Below are 27,182 nucleotides of genomic sequence, written 5' to 3'. Positions count from 1 at the left end.
CCTCATTGCTAGCCACCTTTTCTTGGAGGGTCGTGAAGGCAGTTAGTAATGTCGCGATCACATCTTCCTGAGACGACACTTCCTGTAGGTCTTGGGTATCTCCCTCGCGGAGAACGAGCTTATCTCTACCATTATTCGGTGTATCAATCATTTTCTCTTTTCCTCTATCTTCGTTTGAGAGGGATGCTAACGCGACCTTTGATCTCGTGAAGTATGCCAGCTTTCGGTACTAAACTAATTGGCCTCATTCTATAAGATAAGAATAACTCAACGGTAGACAAAGTTAGGTATTTGGATATAAATATAAAGCAAGATATCACATATCGGTATTTAAGAGCGCACATAGCACATAGAGTCATGTATTAAAGCTCAAATATTGATTGATCCTTTGTTCTAAAGGTTCGGAGGTTATGGGCCTTTTTTGGGTTTGGGTGGATCTCGGTCCAATGGGTTTTGAGGTTGACTTATATTGGCCAGCTTTCTTTCTTTTACAAAAGTTAAAATAACGCGGGGAGGGGGGGGATTATATTTTATATTATGTAAGGGCCGAGTCCTACGTAGACTGCCTACATATCCCACCAGGGGAAATAAGGCCCTATCGTAGTTCAGTTTACAAAAGAAGTATATACATTTTCCCTAAATATCCTTTTGGGCTAACCCTAACTATAGACATCCCCAGACCAGGCCCAACTAGGGCTTCCTGCGTATCCCTCGATAGGGATATCAGGTCAGCGTGGTTCCTTACATATTTATATAGGGAGGGGGAAACTTTTTATGTGCAAAAGTGGGGGACACCTACTATCTACCCAAAAATATAGCTCCGCGAGTCACTGTCCTTACGAACTCGCTCTCTCATCTTTCCTTTCTTCTCATTACTGTGGCGGGAGGATGACCAAAATCTCCCCCATCTTAATCATATGCTCGAGCTCGAGCTTGAATGCATAGCATTCTTCATGTCACGTCCCATAGCTCCAGTATGGTACAAGAAAAATTTGTTCCTATTGGGTCCTATTGGCGCGGGCTCGTGGACAGGTTCCACGAGTCTGATTTTCCTTAAAGCAGCCAAGGTTGAGAAGATGCGAGCATATGTCTCCTCAAAGATTGTGAAATCATACCGCCAGATTAGAGTTTCGGCGGTGACTCCTTCTTCTGGTATGATAGGGTTGAGGACTAGTAGGGTATGTGTTCCCCATAAAGTTCCAATGACCCTATCATCAATTAAGCTAACAATCCTTCTCCTTAATCCCAAACTATGGCCCGCCTGATTACGGTGAAACAGGCATCTTTTATAGGCGTAGACCAACACGGGGACTGGCAGTCTGACTCGAGTAGTGCCAGGTATCCCCACAGCTTGCATTTTCTCGAACACATCCTTACAACTGACGGGTCGAGGATCCACTCTAAATGGGGAATATCGGGATTTGAAGCCTACGCTTCACCAGGCGGGTAGATGAGGAGGGTCTGCTTTTCCAAAATTTCCTGATGCCATGGTGGAGGCAGCTGGCTCAGGTGAGGGTGCACAGAAATCAGATCCCTCGTCGGTAGGGGTATAATAGTCAGACTCATCATCCACATCATTTCCTTCTTCTTGAAACTCGGGGAACATCCCAAAAGGCTCTTGGTCTTCCTCGACCTCTATGTCCACAAGTTCAGACTCTTCTTGTTCCATATCCTAGGGCTTAACTTCCTCTGGTTGCTCTTCTTCAGCTTCTTGTGGTTCGGAGGCTTCCTCTTGAGGCTCTGACTCTTTTTAGATCTGACTCTATCATGCACGGGTCAGAATCAGCTCTCTAATTCTCATTTCCCTCTTCTAGGGCTCTTTCTCGAGTTGTCTCTAGCCTCCTCTCCAGCGGTATGTAGTTCATCACCAACTCCCTCACTTCCTCGAAGACGTTCTCCTCATAGTACTATTCTTGTGGTATCCCTTCTGGTGGGTTACCAACCAGATTCAGTAGCCTATCAACCTCTTCAATCTTCTTTCCTATTTCTTGAAGATGCTCTTCCATTTGCTGAACCTTGAGTCTTAGCATCTCAGCGGTTTCTCCTACGGTGAGCATGTTCTGATCATTTTGGTTTGGGATTTGTCAGCCAACCTTTTTGAGTGGAGATAAACTAGGGTAAGTCTTAAGTCAATTGGTTTTTCTTTTAGGTATATAATTTAAAACATTGGTTCAATCGTATTCAGGTTTTAATACACTGTAGCACATATAGCAAGTAAGCTTGTGAAGCATGTAGCAAATAGTCATGTAATTTGTAAATAGTTATACTACTTATGTTCCGAAGGCTTTTCGAGCCAAGGTTGTCTTAATCGTTTGAGACATGCAAGTGTCATTAGTAAAGATGAACCATTTCCCCGAAAATCATCGTTCATTAATAATAATATCTTCCCTGAAGGGATTACAAAAGATGACGAAGCCGACATGGGGCTCTAAAAATAAAAGCAGTAAAATCAGCAAAGTCCTCCAGCGATTGATGTCGAGGCTTGATCTGTTTTGGCCTCTTTGACCCTTCGAAAGGCGGCCTAAATGTGAAGACGTGTCTGATACAGCTCCGTTCTGACTATCACAGGATCCGACTCTTCCAGAATCTTAGCCAAACGCTCATCCGTACTTTCCAAACATTCTTTCAGATGATCTTCTTCTCAGACATCGTGATGAAGTGTGGGCCCTGGGATAGGTGTGCAGGCCAAATGACCTTGCAGCCATTCATAGTATCCCGGGTCACGTCCTGCTTCGAACCTGTCTGGGTCTAAAGTGTCTGGTCCCCACCTCACACGACCTTTCCATTATGTAAGAATTATCCTAGCATGCTTGATTTTCTGTTCTGTATGTTTGACGATGAACTGCCCGGGGTTCCCTGCTTGGGGTATTACTTCCCTTCTCCCAAACTACCTCAAAACCCGAGATGAATAGTAGGGGCGTATCCCTCGAACCCCGACTAATGGCACGAATGGGCAATTTTTTCCCCAAACTACTATGGTTTCAGATGTGATGTCGGGGAACATCCACTGAAGCCGATCTTCAGTCAAATCAGCGAAGAAATTAGCCCAACCAGTTTTGGACACAAATTCGAGAGCTGGACAGTAATCTACGAGGGGTCTATCCTGTTCTGTCGACTCCAACCCTGAACCTCTTTGGTCATGTTGAGGTGTTTGATAGTCCACCATTGTAGAAGCATATTACATAACTAGAAGTATCAAAAATGATTCTGGCATTTGTTTAAGGCTCGAAAGATGTCCGCCAGGATGATAGGGGCTAGGTCGAAATACCTAGTTTCTTGATCCTTGGTCACGCCATAAAAGATAGCTTGGGCTAAATAGATCACTCTAGTGTCTATAGCCAATGATTCGTCCTTCCGGAACACCATAGTACCTAATAGCGCGATGGAAAATGCTAAAGGCCAAAGAGCTTCCCATTCTTCTCGGCTCTTGAATTCCTTTTGATATAAATTATACTCGAAAATATCCCCGAACCTCCTGTACAGATCCCTAAAGGCTACAGTGGGCCTCTGTGACTCAGTCAAAGCAAGAAATTTCATAATTTGGCCAATGGTCGGCCTTTGAGGAAACAACAAATTATGATCTGGCTTGTGCCGCCTTCTTAGATAGGTTTCATTGCTGTCTATGGCATCCCTAATTTCTTTCAGGGACGGAGTCATCTCTATGTCACCAAAACGGAACAACATTTCCTTGTCGTCCCAGTACTTGGTTAACACTTCTATTAGCTTCTAGCAACCCTTCATGGTCATAATATAGGGTAATGACCCAGGGTGCAACTAATAGTCGGACGATGAGCATCTCCTAATTATTCCCACCAAGCTCGAAGCAGGTCTGGGGCCTCGTGGACTACATCAAACCGAATTCTTCTTTCCATCTACAAAACAAAATACTATTAAGATTGCCCCCTTTCCCGTAGGGCCAATGGTTCACCACAAAGGAAAAACATGTTTCCACATATAACATAAATGAAATGCGGTGTCTTCGGGTCATAGACCGTCCGATCACAAGGTAGTCTTCTTAATGAGCCCTAGGTAGGTCTGAGATACCCAAGGCTCATCTAAGTACGAATGCTCTAGTTCAGTAGGGATTTGGATTAGCTCTGTCCTAGTTATCACTAGAGTAGGCTTTTACAAATGACCAGGAACCCGAGCGGACAACTGGGGCTGAACCGTTAGGGCTGTTGAACGACCGCGAAACAACCCCGCCTCATAACGGTTCCAAAGAAAGGATTTTGTTTCATAGTGAAGGAACGACCAGTGCTCCGCGAAGTCGCCTTAGGAACAAAATGTAAAAAAAAACCAGGAGAGGCGGAGTTATGATATGCATGCAATAATAGTTATAATTGCGGGAAAATAAACACATAAATAGTTAAAACAAATAAACTCATATTATACTGGAATCCGTACGGTTAGAACCTTTAAGTACCCAGCAGAGTCGCCATCTGCTACGGTTCGCATTTCTCGGGTGGGGTTAGCGCTCGGAAAGCCACTTCGAACTTGTTGGTGCTCTTTCAGACTTTGTTTTGAAAAAGAGTCGCCACCTAATATTTTGAGAAATTAGGAAAACCAGTTTTGAAGGATTTATTCATATACAGTGAAAAAACTTTCGTAATCCAAAGTTCTAGGTAAGGGTTCTGATAATCCCCTAGGGAAGGTGTTAGGCACCCTAGTATTAAGGATTTGTACTATACGGTTGACCTTCGAATTCCAATGTATGAGTATTTGCATGAACTGTTTATTTAGTGTTTATTCCGGCATTTATAAAATCTGTCATTTGCATATCATTTAGTTTTGGAATAGAGTTGAATATATTCCCCTTATATATGGGTACTTTGGGTTCGAATTTATAATATCCGGGTAATAATAGCTTCCTTTTATATATAAGGATAATGTATTATGAAAAAAGAAACCATCAAAATGGGTTTGGCTATGTAAACAAACAAGTATATACCCTTTTCCGTTCATGCTTAATCCCACACTTTGTCTCGGTCAATTTATATAATACATCGAAACAACCCATTCTACGACTTTGTATTTTGCAAATATATTTCACTTATTTGGACGAGTACGGTTTGCATAAATGGTTTGATTTTTTGCTATTACTCCGTGTATGTAGGATCGATTTTAGTTTTAAAGTGGGTTCAAATCCAAAGCTTTTATGTATTTGGTAAAGACACGTTTTCTATTGGCCTAGCCCAAAAATGAGCATCTCATATTCCTTTCTACATCAAAGGGATTTTGGCCCCAAAAACCTTTCTTTAGTTTCAGCTTTTCTTGTGGGCCGAGGCCCAAAAATCACTTAAGAGAAAAAAACCAATTTCGTTTTCTTTCTATCAAAGACTTGTAAGATATATTATTCACCCAAATTATTTTGGTTTGACTTGAGAAGATGCCATAACATTAATGGCTTTGGAAATATTTTTTCCATTTATCTTGTATTTAAGAAAACATTTTGTGACAGAAACGTTTTGTATTTAACAAAATGGAATGACAGAAATGAAAGAGGAAGGATAGACTTGGGGTGTACCAAACCCCTAGTTGACCATTTTCACCCATGGTTGGGCCTTCAATGCGATATATATACCTTTTCTTGCCTTTGGACAGCTTGTATGTGAAAGAAATTGCAGGCCCGACAGGTTGGTTTTTGACCCGGCCAGAGTGGCATGCGTTGGAGAGGAGAAAAGAGAAAAAATGAGAACCTGGTTAGAAATTTTTTATCGTATTTATCACATATATATATATACATATCACATATATAAAAGGGAAAACACATGCACACATATGTTGTTCCAGGTTATTGGGCTGGCAACCCACTATTTCAATTTGACAGATCCATCCGAGAACCCCATTTTGTTCTCCTATTTTTGACTAAGTTCAAATCTGAGACTGAAGCTGGTTCAAGTTCAACTTAATTCTATACATGTTAGGCAAATGATTCACACCAGCTCTATATATATTCCCTCAAGCAATCAGCAGTCCACATAGTAAGAAATGGGAGAACCGGTTAATGCATATTCATAAAATGCTAGTCAGTAACAAAGCACAGTAGAGGGATGCAAGTTAAAGAGGATCAAACATATTACAACTTATGATCATAAAGATAGGTTGGAACACCAGGAAGTCAGAGTTGAAACAACACTAAAAAGACTAGAATTAAGCAGATTCAAATGACCAGAAAACACACAGGGATGAACATTTACTTTAGTCACTTTAACAGTAATAAGAGCATGTATGTAGAAAGGGGATATAACATTCATATGAGTTGCCACTTAGGTAAAAATGAAAAGAAAAGCTATGTCTTCTATAAGACCTCACAGAGAAAGAATGACACAAGGTCTCAACAAACTAAATGATTTTAGTTGCTTTAGAATTCTCTTCAAGACACAACCTCACTACCTGCATCTCAACTCACCAACACCCTTTTGTTCCCAGAAATCAACCAACGACTTATAGATAGGCTTCCTTCTGATTTCAAACATAATTATTTAGACGAGACAACCCTAATGACTCAAATAGCTTAGCATTTCATATCACAATTAGACTTAGACCTTAAGGCTTCCACCAGATTCACTTTCTAGGAGTTAGCAACCTGAAGTGAGTAGTTTCTTCTTTCATTTTTAATAGCTTGTTTAAACACTTAACAAATCATTTTTTTTGTTCCCTTTCCCCTTTGGTTTACTAATAGAAATTGGAGGACTAGGAGTATGGACAATGTGAATATACACCCCATAGGCATGTAGGACATACCATGGCACCTCTTATTTAGAGGGAAGTGCTATGATCCAAGTTATACTTGGTTCATGCTTAACCCTCTCCTTAGGGTGCTTTTAAAAGGTTTCCCCATGTCAAGTGGTTTATAACTCACTTATACACAATTAAGCTTCTCTAAATACCATCCCTAAACCAAGTCCAATTAAACATTTAACCCAACCATGACACAGATTTTAACATCTTCAACTACCCTACCCTAGCATTTTAGTTATGAAGTGATTTTAGCCCTTTTTCATCATGAGAATTCCAGTAAAATCATATACACCTCATCTTAAGGTTGGTTTTAAGAAAGGACTGACTAAGAACAGGACCAGAACAACATATTTCACCCTCAAGAAAAGACCAATTGCATTATCTATCTCTTCTTGAATGTGATCATTACCTACTCAATATTCAAGCACCCATTCATAGAATGATTCAAACAACATATACATAAAAGACCTGAATAGATTGGAAATTGCACTCCTCTTCCCTTGTCTCTTTCAAATCAGGAGAAAACAACCCTCATGAAACAGTTGAGACCATGTGAGGACTTCTAATTTTAGACTTACTCAACGAAGGACAAATTAGATCATGTCTTGCCCCCATGATAATTACACAAAGTCATTTATGGTCAGACAGGCCTCAAACACATCTATTCTTATCAATATAGAAGGTTACATGGGATTGGATCATCTATGCTTAAATAAGTTAACTTCTTTATACAAGATTAGATATCTTCAGCTCACAAAATCTACTTGATTTCGAATCATGACTAATGAATAGATTAGTTTAGCTATCTAACAACTAACTAAAGTATTCTGATTAAAACTGAAAGAACAGCAAATATCATTCACAATTTACCCATCCTATTTTTATGGTGGCAAACTATTCAGATCCATTTCCAGTAATCATAATAAGTTTTGAACCTTAAATTCCAATATCATTCTTCTAAATTCAGTCTCATTTTAGCATTTCCCAAATCTCCTGAACCATTTTACTCAAACAAGCCATAAGAGAAAGGCTGGTTTATTGCACTGGTAGGCTTAAACAGGATAGAATCATATTTAAACTAAATCACAAAGGTACTAGTGATCCATCATAACCACACATTCATCACAGATATAATAAAACTAACACAACATTATCAGAATACCACCTCAGCTAAACATCACTCATATTTATAGTATATCTAAGCTAACAAGATCATCACTAACACTCCAGCTAAACAATGAAAAACTAAAAGAAAGTAATAACAAGATAAAAGTTTACCTTTTTGGTTTGCAACCGGATCAAGATTGAATCTTGAACCTTAGTGCTTCCAATCCAAGAGCTCAACCACCACACAAGAACAAAAATAAGTGAAAATTTTGAACTAAGAAGACCCAACTTAAGAAAGCTAAGTCTAAAATTAAACTAAAGATCCTAATCTCGAGTATAGAAACTCAAAATCAAGCTTTTATGCTATTTTCGCGTGTTCAGCTCTGTGTAAATGTGAGGATTAGGGTTCTATTTATAGCACCCCAAAACTATTGAAACCCTCAAAACCAACGATGTGGGACTTGTGCATTTTTGAGATGTAAAATACTTGATTTATGAAATCTACCGCTAGGATTAGAAAAAAATAAACATACACGGTCATATTCGACCTCTTCTAGGTCGATCCGACCCAATATTTCATGGACCAATAAGAATCAACCGTCCAAAACTCAAATACAACAACAAATTTGCTAAAATATATGGTGTTTGATACAGAAAGATGGAAAAAGGGGTGTGTTTTACCTTGTTTAGGCGTTGTTTGGGTAGAGAGAAGGTTGTCAGTTGTCGAAGCATCTAATGCTTTGCTAAAATGAGCCATGGAAAACCCTGAAAGAACTACGTTTCTCTGGAACATTGCCAAAAATGGTCGTATGATACAGGAGAGACAGAAGTGGGGTGCGGCAGCGAACTAGGGTTTAGAAGAAAGCGGAAGAGAGAGGAGAGAGGAATGGTAGGGTGTGTTTGGTGTGTAGAATGAAAGATAAAAGGGGTATGACCCCTTTAGTTCATTAGATTTGGTCCGGGTCAGTCCGGTAGTGGACTGGGCCTCCGTCCAGATTTAAAAGAAAAGGAAGGGGCACTATGTATATATTGTATATGTGTATGTATATGTATATTTAGTGTTTATACGCGTATAAAGGGTAAAGTGGGTAATTTAATAAATAGGCTAAACTAAAATATCGATTATTAATCACAATATTTCAATTATAATCAAATTAGGACATAATCAACTGATTTAAAATATGGCCAATTATATAAAGGGGCTTAATCTTGCAAATACGGTCTTAATTGATTTTAATCTAATTGATTATTTCAATTATGGCCCTATTTGGCCTAATTAGCCGATTTACAGTTAAATTGGAATAAGGACCTTAATTAATGTTGAACCAATGACTTTGGTTATTTACATTAAGGCCATAATTTAGTCAATTGAACCATTAAATGGCTAATTTTGCAAGAACGACTCCTATTGCCTTAAACCATGAATTGGTTATTTCAATTGTGGCCATAACAGAATAATTAAGACAATTACAGGCTGGTTTTGTAATAATGACCTTAATTGATTTGAACCAATGAATTTGGTTATTTCAATCAAGGCCATAATAGACTAACAACTAATTCTTGTGGAATTTAATTACAATTAAACACTGATTAATTATGATTAATTCTAACAAATTATGCAAATGCATATCGAATATACAAAATTAAGGATTGAGAGACAAAATGATTAATTTATTCAATTAATCAGGTTCCTAGAATTAAACATAACAAAAATGCTTGCTAATTAATTTTCTGGTAATTTTAACAATTAAATGAACAATTGTTTCAAATTATCTTCTTGGTAGAATTTTAGCAAACATCTCATGTTTAATTATAAAAATATGTAAATCAATTTCCAAATGATTTATAATATTACAGAAGTTATTTTTCCATTGCAGAAATCCTTCGGCTTACAGAAAATACACATGTTCACTCAGTTTGACATTCAAGGACTCTAGATAATTAAAATAAATTATGGGAGGTCGAAAATTAAGTGTCAACAGTAACCTCCGAATTTATTATGGAACTCATATTGAAGCCAAGAAATAACTCAGTAAGAATAATCATATTGATATTATGAGAATCATTTATGAAGCCTATCCAAGTATTTAGGAATCAATCAACATCTAAACAAGGAATGTTTATACATGCATTGGAACAAGAATAGAGTGGAGTGATTACACTATGCACGCTAGTAGATTTCTATGATTCGTGCCAAGGAAATGAAGATAGCAACACCTTACATACCTTAATTGTCAAGCCGCCACTCGAAAGAATCCCTTATTCCGATGCTCGTCCTTCACCCGAACCTATATATTGAAAGATATATCCTTAATCCTATTCCATCATGTTCATACATCAACTTAGATAAGTTGTATATCGAATGATGATTTGGGTTACGAGAATTCGGCCAGCATTTCCCCTATATCATCTACTTCCTCCAAATTCCAAAACAACTCCCAAACATCATTACCAACATCAACTATAACATAATCAAGATACTACATGACAAACATATACAAATCCGTCCGAAACGTCCTTCGAAAATCAGTCCATAAGACAACAACATGAACATATCAAACTACGACCTTTATACTATGTTTTTCCTTCACTTTAAATCATTAAAATCCTCCAAAAACAACTCAATATCAACAATATCAAATTCAATTCATCCACTAATTCATCCAATCAACAACATCTATATAGCATTATTTCGTCCTTTGCTCAATTCAACTAAGTATGTTATAATTTAACGAAAATAATCCCGAATCAACGTGATTCTATGAATGTAATGAAGGGATTATACCTTATTAACTTCCAATTGATCCTTGATGGCTTCAAACCCAAGATCCCGCTATCTTTTACCTTTCTTCGCAATAATCACAATAATACGATGTTGCCATGAGCTTCCCGATCCTAGATCGCATAACCTCCTTATGATTTCTTGGTTTTCATGATAAAGAATGTTGGGAGATGATTCTAGGGTCTTTAGGGGTCTTGAAATGTGTAAACGAATAAGGAAAAGTGAGAGGTGGAGGCTTATATAGGTCACCATGTTGGTTTCCACCGCCTCAATAATTGCCCATATATGATTCGTTTCTAAGTTTACTAGATCGAAAATTTAGAACATTAAAAAATGTATAGACCCAATGTCATATTCAGTAAATATTCACATCTCTTACAACCAACACAGTCTTCTGTTCGAGGAGCAGAAGCAATTTGTTTAGCCTTGCGACCGTTCCAAGGTATCATTTCTAATACATCGGTGGGGCAGGCTCGCGTTCGCGGAGAAGCCTCTGGCAGCCTATCTTGAAATGCCCATAACTTTCTACTCTGATGTAGTATCGACAAACGCTTTTTTGCATTTAAAACAAGACTCAATGAACTTTAATATACATAGGTTATGCATTCCATAACCCCTCGTATTCTATGAGATAAATTTCCCTTAAGTTGGACCAAACATTCTGTCCAAAATTCTGCCAAGTTTTCCCAAAATTTCGACAAACTTAATTTCTTCATTTCACTTGGTCCCGAAACCTTTAGATACTAGCTTAGCACTTTTTAGAAGTCTTCCTTAACCTTAAAGGAGTTCCATAGCCTCGCCGGGCTTACGTTAGTTTACTTACAACGCAAACGACGCGAAATTTTTTTGAGGTGTAACATTCTTCCCCCCCCCCCCCCCCCCCCCTTAAAAACATTCATCCTCGAATGTTAAACTAGAACTCTCAGAGATCTTATGAAATGTTTTTGGTAGAACTTCCTTTGTAATTGTAATACAACCAACCTATCACGTAGCAAACCAACAATAGAATGCCACACAGGGCTAAAGGCTATGATGTCTTAATCTGAACCTCCTCTGGGAGTGATAACAAATGCGAATACATGAATCTCACATCTCTTTATAAAACCCTTGCCAATATACTCTATACACTAAGGAGGCCCTCGTCAATATCTAGCTCATTAAGCGACATGCATCGCTCTTTTACCTTTCCTAACCAATCATGTCCCTTCTTAAACTTTCAAAAAATAACTATCCTTGGCGAAATCTTGCGTTCCATACCATATCTTTTTTAGACTTTAGGCATCATCATCCTTATAACCGATACTCTTTCCGTTTCCGTAATTCCTATTTCACCTCTTTATGCTCGTAAATCATTGGCATATTTACAATCAAGGATCATATTTAAATACATATGTATCCTTTCCACGTCTTACCTTGAGGGAAAAATTACAACCCCCATATAATCATATCAATGTCTCATTAATAGAATAAGAGTTACATTTGGTCTTGGCATACCCGTATAAGTTGACTTTATTGAGGGAAATTGAGGGACGTTTGGCAATTAGATACCTTTAGCAGGGAACAAGTGCGGGTATTTGGACTTCATTTCCTCTTTGGCTTCCCATTTCATCTCTTCCCTTCCCTTGTTTTATCACAGCCTTTATGAAAGCCATACCTTTAGTTCTGAGTCTACGGACTTGCCTGTCAAGGATGGAAATTGGATCTTCTTCGTAAGTTAGGTTATCCGTGACTTGCATATCATTTAATGGTATTATCCTTGGAGGATCTCCAATGCGTTTTCCTTAACATAGACACATGAAAGGCGAGATGAACTACTTTTAATTCTGACAGAAGTCCTAGTTCATAGGCTATTTGACCGACTTAAAAGGATCTTATAAGGGCCAATGAATCTCGGACCGAGTTCTTCCTTCTTACTGAATCTCATAACACCCTTCATAGATGATATTTTAATTTTAAAGAATACCCCATCGCCAAATGGAAATTCTAGGTCTTGCTGTTGTACGTCTGAATAGGATTTCTGATGACTTTGAGCTATCTTCAATTGTTCCTGGATCCACTTTAATTATAATCCTCAAAGGAAGATCTTTTCCTCAAACTTACTCCAACTGACTTGGAAACGGATTAACCGCGCGAATGGTGCGAAATGTAATATCTGGTACGAAGTATAATATCCTTCCCCCCATAAAGATATTCCTCCTAGAATATAAGGGGGTGTATTTTGTGGGGGGGGGGGGATATCATAAATAGAAACTAACGTTTCATAATAAAATTTCAACAATAGACGCGTACAACTGATTATGTATTGGCTATTCATAAACATCAGTCCCTGTATTCGTGGTTATTTGCCTCATCTTCGTAGTTTAGCCCTGAATAGCTCAACGCGCTTTTGTCCATACATCGGCTATTGTTCCACTTTCCCGGACTAGCAAGGACGGAACTTCGGACCCTCATACTCCGAATTTCATCTCTATCTTTTGGCATTGGCTTGCCTTTAATCATAACTTGCTGTTCCCACTACGCTCTGTGAGTATTCTATTTTCAGAATTTTCCTTTTTATTCTCATTCTATTCTTGGTGTTGTGGAAAACAAAATATTATTCATAGGAATCTGGGTCAAAGTACGACGTTAGCGGCTAATGCCTTTACTCGGTTACCAGTTGAGAAGCTTTCCTGGCTGTAATAGACTGTCATCGACTTAGGGTCTTATAGGACGTCTCTTTCTTATAGGTTTTCTTCACATGTTTTTCCTTTATAACCATCTTCAGTGTTCATCCCTTCGAGTCTGGACCTATGATCTCCTGTCACCGTATCCCTTTGTTGCATTGCACTAGCCTCAAAATCTATTCCGCTTTCTCATGGCTCGTCTCCTATTGTGATGATCTGACCACATGATATTCTTGTGTTAGCAGTTTTGAAGTCATCCGTCATGGAGTTACCTTCCTTCTTACTAGTTAATGTCACACCCTAATCTCGCTAGGGTGTGACGGGCACCCGACCCTTACTTAGGGCCGAGCGAACCCTCTGACTCTTAGTACACACATAGTCTCCTTGGACTTTCAAATCAAATAAGCATGAAATACATAGTAAGGCTTTCAGAAACTTTCTTTCCATCGTGCTCAAATCAAGTAGAATCTGTAATCATAAGGAATCTGTAACATAATACATAACGACACATCGGCTGGTGGAGCCGCTTACAAGACTGACATCCTATACCCACGACTCTGTCTGTCTCTAACATCAATCAGAAATCATAACATATAAACTCTGACTCGGCAACACTCCGGAAGGAAATGGAGCTCGCCAATCCAGCTGGTACATCTGCTATAATGGCTTCTACTCCTCTGGGTGTACCTGCGTGGCATGAAATGCAGCCCCCTAAGAAAGGGGGTCAGTACGAGCAATGTATTGTGTATGCAAGACATGGATAGTAACATAGTAAGGGATGTAAGGTATGAGTAATAACAGGATGGACATATAGGGCATACCGTAAGATAAAAGAATAACCTGTACAATGAATGCCTTTTGGCGGTACCATGCATGCTGAGTGCTGCGGAACGTGCAGCCCGATCCACATATATACATAGTAATACTTCCTTTGAAAAACATTTCTTGTTCATATATATATAGAAAATAGAACATATCATATTGCCGAGGCGTCGACTCCGATCCATTTAGCTATATATATCCCGCGTCCGGGATGATATCATATCATAAACAGATACATGTATCGTCTGCATATCCCAGTGTCTATAGCGCTCTAGCCCTTTTTCCCATATTCCTCATATACATACATACATATATATATATATATATATATATATATATATATATATATATATATATATATATATATATATATATATATATATATATATATCATGTTCATGTATCATGTGCACATATCTTATTCATGTATCATATACATATATCATATACATGTATCATGTAAGTAGCATGCAGGAGAGCCCAAGGAATGTTATGTCTCTATCGGAGTAACGTAAGGTCGGTAACCTCCGATTATATTATGAAATAATCATCATGGCTTTGTCTCACCTTGAAGGAACAATTATTATAAGATGAGACTAGCAACAAATAACATCATTAAGAGAACATAGAATAAGATCATAAATCTCATAAGGCGTCACTTCATATACCTTGGAATCCTTAAAAATAGTCGTCATCCATGACTAAAATTTGGAAATCAAGAAATAGCTCAACATTCATATATCATCATTGAAATCGTAAACTTGGAACCTTTAAACATGGAATCATTCTCATAATAATTATCGTAGGAAGATATTCTCATTTTTAGCATCATTGCCATCATGATACAAACGTGTCCATCCTTGTTGTCATAAGGGCTTTCAAAATCATAAACCTCTAGTTTGGGAAAAATACGGCATTTTGGAAAAAAAACTATGAATTGTTAGGAAAGGAATTATGACTTGGAGTCATAAACATCTAACTTTTGAGAACAAGGAAGATATGGAAACATTTATGAAGCCATAACATCGGAATCATGCCTTTGAAAGAAAGGGACGAGCCTTAACATACCTGTTCCACGTCCTATTAGCTACGCTTATTTATCCAAGCTTGCTAGTCTACATTCAAAAGAATTTACACAATCATTAGATTCGTCGTCATACACTTGCCTTAATTTCTCAAATAAATTCACTTATAGTCTACCGAAATTTCGACAGCATCTCCCCTATAATTACACCATCCCCGAGAATCTAACTCGGCCAATTTATCAACAACAATCCGAGAATTCAACTCGGCCAATTTATCGACAACAATCCGAGAATTCAACTCGGCCAAATCATCAACAATAACCCGAAATATTCCAAACTTAATAAAGACAACAACAACACATTCTTTTCTTCCAAATTCATGAACTACACCAACAATGTACACATTAACAACTTCATCAATCAATTCAAAATACATTCTAACGTTAATAACTCCCTTTTACATAATTCGACAACATTTTACTTATTTTCAATTCAATCACAACAACCAACTTACAATCTTCCAAACTCAATAAAATCAACACATTTCTCACCTCCAAATTCATGCATTATATCTACAACCACGCGTTGACAACATTATATTCACAACACAAGAAACCATGCTAGTGTCATATTAATTTCTTCAATAATCCCACAATGATCACAACTTCATTTCAAGTTATCAAACCTTCATTTTCATCATGAAATCCACAACTATAACAATCAAAATACTAAATAAAATCAATCCATCTCATCTTACCAATACAACCTTCATTCGGCCATGACCTACCCATACATATTTCATGAATTTCATCCATTCCTTCATACCTCAACATACATAAATCATCTATAACACATGTAAAATAAGATTGAATACATACCTTTCTCACTCCACTTGTTAACTTGGCTAGAGTTGTAAAATTGCACAAATGGATGGTTTGCTTACATCAACAACCACCCCACGTTAATTAGGGCCTTAAAATTAGTTGGAATACAAGAAGAAATTAATTTTTCTTGATCAATTTCCGTGGGCCAAATTTTTCCCCTATTTTCTTCTCCAAGCTTCTTGAGTTAAAAGATGAATATGCCTTATTTTTTCAGCAATTGTATATATATATATATATATATATGGCTTCTACCAACACAAAGTGGACACATGTCCCCTTCTCCTTTTTTCTTGAAGTTTCTTAAAATAAACAAGATGAATAATTGTCTTGTTATGTAAGCTTTCATCCATATATATATAATTAGCCCCATTAAATAAAAATGTGGACATATGCCACACGGCCAAAATGGTCCCTTCAAGATCCTTCTTGAATTGTTTGTGAAATTCCCGTTTTGCCCCTAGCCTTCCACAATATTACCATGAACCACCTTGTGAATTTCCCTTTTTACCCTTAGTCTTTCTCAATATTTCCATACTAATAAACAACTTGTACATTAAAATAACTTTGGAAAATAGTCTTGCCCTTAACTTACCACGACTACCTTGAAATATCCGAATGTACAAAATACGGGAAATAACAGTTAACTCCAGGGCCGACCATGTCACCACCCAACCCCGTGGGCCGTGACTAGTGCCCTAATTGGACACCCATACTCATTCACTTACCACATCGACATATCAAAGACTTTTGGAGCCCCGTTGTAGACACAGCAATTCGTTGGAAGGGAACCATCCTAATAAATAAAGCTCTATCACACGATCTAAGAGCGAAGAAAAAGTAACATCCTAAATGTCCCGTAGCCTCCTGTTTATAGATGTGGTGCACAACACACCGATAAACAAGACTCTACTAGACACGGCCTGTAGACATTCCGAGGACAAACCGCTCTGATACCACTTTTGTCACGACCTAACCCTGTGGGTCGTGACTAGTGCCCTAACTGGACACCCATACTCATTCACTTACCACAGCGACATATCAAAGACTTATTCATATTTAACATACGTTATTTTGCACAGATACTAAGAACAGACGTCATCTTAAGCGGTCACCTGTGACAGAAATATCATACAAAAGCCGGCAAGCTGGCGGAATACACATCGCCCGAATATACATGCATATACAAACATATGGGCCGTTTCGGCCATAATAGCAAACTGGACCGCTTAAGGCACAAGTCACAGACATAACCGAACAAACACGACCCATGACCCACATATATGTCTACAGGCCTCTACAAACCATAACAGAAACATATGACGGGACAAGGCCCCGCCGTACCCCAAATAGTCATACATATACATACAGAAATGTGTACAACGAAAGATATGTACCAAAAATATGGGCTCCGGATCAAAGGGAGCATTCCAAAGTAGCAGAATATGTATCCTACACTGACGGGTCACCAGAACGAACGTCTGTACCTGCGAGCATGAAACGCAGCCCCTGAAGAAAGGGGGTCAGTATGAAATATGTACTGAGTATGTAAAGCATGAAATACAGTAATCCAAATCGTAACTGAAATAAGGAGTATGGAAAATGGATACAGAGTTAGTATGTCAAAACCTTTTCTGAAAACATAAATCATGCAAATAAAAATCATGCATAGGGCTCAGGAACGTGGTCGCCACTCCGACGCTGGCGCCACAACACATCATACTCCAGAAGGTTTCAAATCTCCGTACAATCCCCGAACACATCGTATCATCATAACATATCACAACATCAGAACACATCATATGCCATATCATATCATAACGCCGTATATAAGCGGTACCCGGCCCTATGGCGAGGGACTCGGGAACCGTAACACATCATACTGCCGAATGTAACATAGTGCGCACGATAACAAAACCGGCTCGGGACTCGGCGAACGATATAGTGGTAGTATGCACGAGCGGAGTAGTGAGAAAACCATATGCATATAAATAAATAAATAATTAATTTAATTTGCAAACTCGATGGACAAATGTATTTACCGACATCGGAAAGTTCAGAATCAAGTTTCGGGTCAATCGGAATTAGTATAAGAATGTTACGAGCTTTTAAAGTACAGAGTCTTCTAAAAGCGTTTCAGAAGCTCTTTTTGGAAATTCAAGTAACAATTATATTGGGTAACTTCCAAATATCGCTATGGAGCAAATCGAATGGAGCCTTTAGAATCATATGTATGTATCAAAATGTATATCCAAGACTTTAGCCATATCAAATATTTTTCGAACAACATTCGGGAACATATCGACTAGAACTTCGAACATCATAAATATGTATCAAACCATATGGAATAGCTTATGGAAGTCAAAAACATTGGCCATCCTTGTGGCTCTAAGGATAGGATTTTTGTGAAATTATACACATACGTCGAATGCTTATTTCATAAAGACCATGCCAAAAGAAAGAAAGGTTAGGCCTTACATACCTCGATCGCTCGCTAAACAAATCTCGACTCAATCTCGGGCTCCCCAATATCTACAATAACGCCATTAATTACCATACATTAGCTACAAGTACTTAGAAATTCCATTCAAACTAGTACTTGTCTACAGAAATTTCGGCAGCATCTCCCCTGTAAATTCAACATCCCCGAGAATTTAACTCGGCCAAATTTATCAACAACCATACCAACAATCATTTCAACAATACCAACAATTGTTTTGAAACATATTCTAACATTAATAACCCGCACAACATTCAAAACGATCCAACCAAGCTCTAATCCATCCGAAACTCTACAAATGCAACAAAACTACAACGACGCATTTTCTTCTTTCAAATTCACAAACTACAACAACAATGCACACTTTAGCAACTCCATCTCCACAATTACATAAAACCATATTAATTCCTACAACAACCCACAACAACTTTCAATGCCGATTTGAACCATTAAACTTCCATTTGCATCATAAAGCCCCCAACAACACAACTAACATGCTACATAAAATTAATTCATCTTTCCTCCACCAATTTAACACCACACGGCCACACACACGCAACACACCCACACGGCCCACACACAACACATAATATTTCCATGTTTTTCATGCATTTCTACATACTACAACATACATAAACCTTGCATAACATATAAAAGAAGAGAAATTCTTACCTTTTCTTCAATTTTCCACTTGAATGGAATTTTTGCACTTGTCACAAAAGTAGTTTTCTTGCTCTAATAATTATACCACGTTGAAGAGGACCCTTGAATTAGCAAGAATACTAGAAAATCATAATTTTTGGATCAAGGATTGAAAGCATCAATTTTTTTTCTCTCTTTCTCCTCTAGCCGAATCCCTCTCTTTTTCTCTCTCAAGTTTTGTTTTTCTTGAATGTTCTAAATGATGACAAATAATAGGCCCTCTCTTTTATATACTTGGATTTAATTCCACTTGGGCCTTGGCCCATGTCCTATGGCCGGCTTCTTTTTTTTTTTTCTTTTTTTTGATTTTCCAAGCCCACTTATGTTTAATATTTGTAATTCATGAAACCATTTTCCAAAATTCCAATTTTGCCCTTAGCCTTCCTCAATATTTCCACATCCACATTTATCATGAACAACTTATATATTAAATAAGATCAAAATATTGCCTTATCTCTTACTAGTCACAATTATTTCAAATTTTCCGAATATGGAAAATACGGGATATGACGAATGTTAAACTAGTCTTATAGGGCTTTACAAACATTTCGGGGAGGTTTCCTTTAATAGTCATCCCATATAATTCCTTCACCATTCAGAATAGCCAAATAAGGGATTTAGATTACCTGTGGGCATAGGAAACAAGTAGGGATACTTCTTCTTCATCTCATCCTCCGCTTTCCAGGTCATTTCTTCCCGATTATTGTTCCGCCATAAGACCTTAATGGAAGGCACATCTTTGGTACGCAGTCTCCTCACCTGACGATCCAAGATTGCTACAGGCTGTTCTTCGTAGGAAAGTTCCTCTGTTACCTGGATACCTTCTATGGGAAATATTCTGGAAGGATCGCCAATACACTTACGGAGCATTGATACATGGAATACCGGATGTACTGCTTCCAGATCGGATGGTAAGTCAAACTCGTAGGCGACCTTGCCTATCTTTCGAACAATCTGATAAGGCCCAATATATCGCGGACTGAGCTTTCCTTTTCTGCCGAATCTCATTACACCTTTCATAGGTGACATTTCAGAAATACCCAATCGCCAATCTGGAATTGTAAAGGTCGGCGTCGTTATCTGCATATGATTTATGTCGACTCTGGGCTGCTAATAACCGCTCCCGATTGAGTTTCACCTTATCGACTGCTTGCTGGATCATATCTGGACCAATCAATTTAATTTCACCCACATCGAACCAACCAATCGGAGATCTGCATTTTCTACCATATAGGGCTTCATACAGCACCATCTGAATGCTGGAATGATAACTATTATTATAAGCAAATTCAATAAGTGGCAAATGATCATCCCAACTACCTCTGAAATCAATAGCACAGGCCCGTAGCATATCTTCCAGTGTCTGAATAGTACGCTCGACATGTCCGTCAGACTGAGGATGGAATGCTGTACTAAGATTCACCTGAGTCCCTAATCCATCCTGAAACGACCTCTAGAAGTTAGCTGTGAACGGTGCACCTCTGTCGGAAATGATGGATGTAGGAACTCCGTGAAGCCTTACTATCTCTTTAATATACAACTGGGCATAATCCTCAGCCGAATAGGTGGTCCTGACTGGAAGGTTGATTTTGTCAGCCTATCAACAATAACCCATATAGAATCATACCTCCGTTGAGTGCGCGGTAAACCTGTAATGAAATCCATATTAATTATTTCCCATTTCCTAGCTGGAATTTCCATTTCCTGTAACAACCCACCGGGCTTTTGATGCTCGATCTTAACCTGTTGACAATTTGGACACTGAGCAACGAACTCTGCGATGTCCCTTTTCATACCATCCCACCAATATAAACATCTGAGATCATGGTACATTTTTGTTGACCCCGGGTGAACAGAATACCGAGCATAATGTGCCTCTCCCATAATCTGTCGTTGTAGCCCTGCAACGTCAGGTACACATAACCTGCCTCCATATAGTAATACCCCGTCAGGTGAAATCTCGAATTGGGTCTTCTCCTTATCAAGGGCCGCATCTCTGTACTGTACCAAAATAGGATCCTCATATTGGTGTCGTTCCACTTCTTCCATAATGGACGATTCAGCAACTTCTCGGACAGAAACCCCAATATTTCCAGAGTCGGCCAAACGGACTCCAAGACTGGCTAGCTGATGAATCTCACGAACTAATTCTTTCCTTTCTGGCTGCACGTCGGTCAAACTGCCCATGGACTTGCGGCTAAGTGCATCAGCTACACGTTGGCTTTTCCAGGATGATACAAAATGTCAACATCATAATCTTTCAATAATTCGAGCCATCTCCTTTGCCGCAAATTCAACTCCTTTTGTTTAAAAATGTACTGAAGACTTTTGTGATCCGTATAAATATCAACATGAACCCCATTTAAGTAATGCCGCCACATCTTTAAAGCATGAATTACCGCTGCTAATTCCAGGTCATGAGTAGGATAATTTCTCTCATGCGGTCTGAGCTGCCGGGGGCATAGGCTATAACTCGACCATGCTGCATTAGTACACAACCTATCCCAACACCGGAAGCATCACAATAGATAACATACCCATCTGGCCCCTCGGGAAGAGTTAGAACCGGAGTTGTAATCAGCTTTTCCTTCAGCAACTGGAAGTTGTGTTCACAAGCATCGGTCCACTGGAATTTTACTTCCTTCTAAGTTAACTTCATTAATGGTGCTGCAATAGAAGAAAAATTCTCCACAAACCTCCTGTAATACCCTGCTAATCCCAGAAAACAGCGTACCTCAGTCGGTGTCGTTGGCCTAGGCCAATTCTTTACAGCTTCGATCTTCTGTGTATCAACCCGAATACCATCTGCTCCGACGATATGCCCCAAGAATGCCACTGAGGTTAACCAGAATTCACACTTGGAGAACTTAGCATATAATTTCTATTGCCGGAGGGTGCCAAGTACTGTCCTAAGATGATCTGAATGCTCTTCTGCTGATCGCGAATAAACCAGAATGTCATCACTAAATACGATCACAAACATGTCTAACAACGGCCTGAATACCCGATTCATCAAATCCATAAACACTGCTGGGGCGTTGGTTAGCCCAAAAGACAACACCCTGAACTCATAATGTCCATATCGGGTCCTGAAAGCAGTCTTTGGAATATCTGCCTCTCGTACCCGCACCTGATGATAACCCGAGCGCAAATCTATCTTCAAAAAATATTTAGCACCCTGCAACTGGTAAAATAAATCATCAATCCGGGGAAGGGGATATTTATTCTTTATAGTCACCTTATTCAGCTGTCTGTAATCAATACACATCCGCAGCGACCCGTCTTTCTTCCTTACAAACAATACCGGTGATCCCCAAGGTGATGTACTGGGTCTGATGAAGCCTTTTTCTAATAAATCTTTCAGATGCTCCTTTAATTCTTTCAATTTTGCAGGTGCCATTCTGTAAGGAGGAATAGATATAGGCTGAGTATCTGGCAGCACATCTATAGCGAACTTGATCTCCCGTTCAGGTGAAAGACCTGGAAGCTTGTCCGGAAATACATATGGAAATTCATTGACTACTGGAACTGACTGGAGAGTAGGTGTTTCTGCTTTAATATCATGCACGCGAACCAAATGATAAATATACCCTTTCTGAATCATCTTCCTGGCCTTGAGGTATGAAATAAACTTACCTCTCGGCGATGCTGTATTTCCTGCCCATTATAAAACTTCAGGTTAGAGGTCAACTTGAAGTTTACTTGCTAGTCAGAGTGTCATTAGTGAGATAGGGATTAGAGTGTAGTTCCTAGGTTACAGGTCTATAACTTGAATTTACAATTGGCTCATTGTAGTAGTGAAGTTGTAGGGGAAATCCTATAGGTCTGTAGGTCGTGGTTTTTATCACCTTTGAGCCTGGTGGTTTCCACATAAATATCGTGTGTCAGTTACTTACCTGCAGTTTATTATTCCGCAAAGACTCTGGCATAAAACAGGTATAGTAACTGTTACACCCCGTACTTCTAAATGAACGTTCGCTAAGTTTAAGTACAAGTACGTGAAATTATGATCAAGATGAGCCATCTTTTAGGTTTAAGGAATGGTATAATTATTAGGTATACTTATGGATAAAGAGATATTTGAGGAGTACCGGGAAGTCTCACGACCAAATAGAGTTGAATAAATAAACTATTGAGACCTTGGATATTATGGAAAATATGAGGGGCAATTTTTTGTCGAATTTTGAGAAAGAGTATCCTTTAGTATATGAGAAGTTTTAAAGCAAAGCAAAAGCCTAAAATGAAGTTCGTCGAGTCTAGTTTCCAACGTAACAAACTTATCATCGATACTACATCGGAGTACATAATTATGGATGTTCCAAGTTAGGCTGACAGAGCAGAAACGCGTGCTACAGTAACTGACGTGCTACGGTAATCGCGCTGCTATAGTACTGCTATAGTGCCGAACCGACTTTGGGACTTTATAAAAGGGGTTTCACCCCTCATTTTTCATCCAAAAACACCTCTCAAAATCTCCCAAAATTTCTAGAGAGTTTTCCCGACCTTTCTTCCATAAAATTTTAACGCGGATTAAGTATAATCTCCGGATTTAAGTTCGGACAGTGCGTAGTTGCGATCATACTATCATACTGCGTTGAATCATAGTTGGAATTCAAGGAAAATATTGGAGATATTGCGGTACTAGCGAGAATAAGGTATGAATCTCTCCTTATTGATATGGATATAAGTTTATTTACGGAGGTAGAGTTGTTGAATAATTGTATAGTGGATTTGTTGGTGGAAAATTTGGACAAATGTCGTGTGTGATATTTTATGGAATATATTGGTATTGATAATATTGTGGTTGATGTTGGTATTGTTGTTATTGTTGTTGGTTGCTGGATTATGGTTTCGGGTTAGGCATATAAACAGAGGAGATGATTCCCGAATTTTGGCAGATTCTAAAGGGATTTTATTTAAATGCTTAAGACAAGTGTATGATGGTGAGCCTAACAATAGTATGAATGGTCTTATATGTAGATTACGAGACTACGAACGATCATAACTAGATTGCAAGACAGGAGGTAGGTTGGAAAGTCCAAAAGTGAGCTTCTAGGTATGTTAAGGCTTTCCCTTTCTTTCTTTTAGGCATGATCCTATGACATGAGCGAATGAACAACGAGTAATCAAGTCTCCATATCACTCTACTCTAAGAAGTACTAGGAGTATCTCAGTTCTTGATGATACTATACCCTTTGTTATGATTGTCTCTTCTGTTCACGGGTCCTGAGTTTTGTATCATGATAATGTTAAGTTCATATTTATGCATTGCATTCATTTACATATATGTATATTGACCCGTGACCAGAAGGCGTTATATACGCGTATATTATATGTATATGGGGTATGGTGAAAGGGCGAGGCGTTATATACGCATTATCACCGGATCAGCTGGTGCACAGTGATGATCATTATGATGCCTGAAGGGGCGTATATGATATATGGATCGGGCCGTACGTTCCTCGGCACTATTATATAGGATATGGATCGGGTCGTACGTTCCTCGGAACTATAACCTATGCATATCATACACCCTCAGAGGCGATTTCAGTAAGCAAAAGTATACAAACATGTTCAGATAATCAGATTACAAATGCCTTCAGTCAGTCATTTAGCTTATGAGTTTCAGATTTTCTTCATGACTCCTATGTGTATGTTACTCTTATGCCTTACATGCTCAGTACATTATTTCGTACTGACGTCCCTTTTGCTTGGGGGCGCTGCGTTCATGCCCACAGGTTCAGGTAGCCAGGCAGATGATCCAGCTCAATAGGTTTTCCACTCAACTGCAGTCAGGGCACTCCACTTGGTTCGGAGTTACAGTCCATCTTGGTATGCTATTTTGACACACACACACACACACATATATATATGGGTATGATGGGGCCTTGTCCTTTCCTTTCTACAACTCGTGTTCCCTAGAGGTCTGTAGACAGTTATATGTAGTGAGGATGTCATGTGGCCTTGTTGGCTCCCAGTTTTATTGCACAACATGCATAGCAGCTTCGTCGTTTTGCTCAGTTGTGTATATATATTTTAGGTATGTGTGTACCCAGTTCAGACGAGATTATCAGCATATATATATATATATATATATATATATATATATATATATATATCGGCCTCACCAGCTTGTTGGTATTGTCTGTGTGCAGGTAGGCCTTATCAGAGTTTCAGACTTAGATTGGTTCGCTCGGGCCTAGTTTTGCACCGAGTGCTGGTCACGCCGCTCCAGATTTTACGACGTGACACCTGTTCCATCCTTAGGTAAAAATTGGTTACGCATAGGATAGGAAGTAGGTCGTGCAACCTAACATGTATTTTATTTGGTTCAGTAATATTCCATGTTGAGATCTCAACAGTTCTATCCCTATGAAATACTTTAGTATTCCTAAGTCCTTCACTTTAAATTGACTGTGCATATACTCTTTTGTCTCAGCTATGAGTTTTGTGCTGCTTCCTGTTATAAGCAAATCATCCACATAAATCAATACTATCATCAAGTCTGTTCCTTGTCTTTTTGTAGAAATGGATTGATCATATAAAATTTGTGAGTAGCCTGCATTCACCAAGGCAGTGGTTAACTTAATATTCCACTGTCTAGATGCTTGTTTTAGACCATACAGTGATTTTAACGATTTACACACTCTTGTCTCCCCTTGCTTGTGAAAACCATGAGGAAGTAACATGTATTCTTCTTCATCTAAGTCACCTTGAAGGAATGCCTTATTGACATCCATTTGAAACAACTCCCAATCACATGAAGCTACAATGCTGATCACAGTCCTGACTGTCACCATTTTTACCACTGGTGAGAAGGTCTCATGATAGTCCAATCCTTCTCTTTGTGTATATCCTTTTGCAACCAATCTGGCCTTGTATTTTTCTATCTCACCATTTACTTTCAACTCTATCTTGTACACCCATTTTGATCCAATAGTTTTTTTTCCAGGAAGAAATTCTACAAGCTCCAATGTCTTATTTTCCTCTAATGCATCAATCTCCTTTTGCATAGCTTCTATCCAAAGCTCATCATTGGAGGCTTCTTTGAAACTGTTTGGTTTCATCACAATAGAAAAACACCCTAGATATGTTTAATAATCCAATGACAAATGAGAGTTTGATATATGGTATGATATGGGGTAAGCACAATGACGAGCAGGATTATGTGTCATGACATAATCATTGTGCTATATAGGTGGTCTGATATTTCTGCTAGGTCTGACAGGCTCCTCTTCTACCACAATGGGCATCTGCATAGCCACTCCTTCATGATCCTGTAGAATAGGTTGTTACTCATTTAGTTGTTACTTTATATCTGCATGTGGTAGGGCAACTGCTTCAGGTGGTGGATCATCTGGTATAACAACTTTTTCATGTGCTATGTCGACTTCAAGTGATGCAACATCTGGTACATCAACTTCTGCATTCATTTGTGCATCAGGAGGTTCATCTTGTTATGCAAGAATGTCAGCTTGTGGAACAAAGATGGGAATATCATCAACCCTTTCAGTAGCAATAGGAATTGATTAACTAACTACCACATTATCTCCTCTTAGTTCATTAAGAACTACAGTCTGAGATGGTAGTGTGAGGAACATGTCATCTTGAGAGCTAGAATCTTCACCTTTGAAAGGAAAGAGAGACTATCTAAAGACCACATCCCTACTGATGAACAACAACTTGGTATCCAAATCATACAATCTGTACCCAATTTGTGTCTCAGAATAGCCAACTAGCACAGTCTTTCTAGCTCTTTCAGCAAATTTATCACCTATAGGTAGTATGCTTGCATAACAAAGGCAACCAAATACCCTTAAATGACCAAGTGAAGGTGCTTTACAAAACAAACATTCATACGGACTCTTGCCTACTAGGACTAAAGTAGGCAGTTTATTAATTAAGTACATTGTTGTCCTAACACAATCTGCCCAGAAACTAATAGCAATAGCACTTTAA

Source organism: Lycium barbarum, chromosome 2, assembly GCF_019175385.1.
Source record: "Lycium barbarum isolate Lr01 chromosome 2, ASM1917538v2, whole genome shotgun sequence".
Lineage (NCBI taxonomy): Eukaryota > Viridiplantae > Streptophyta > Magnoliopsida > Solanales > Solanaceae > Lycium > Lycium barbarum.
This window is presented reverse-complemented; position numbering follows the sequence as displayed.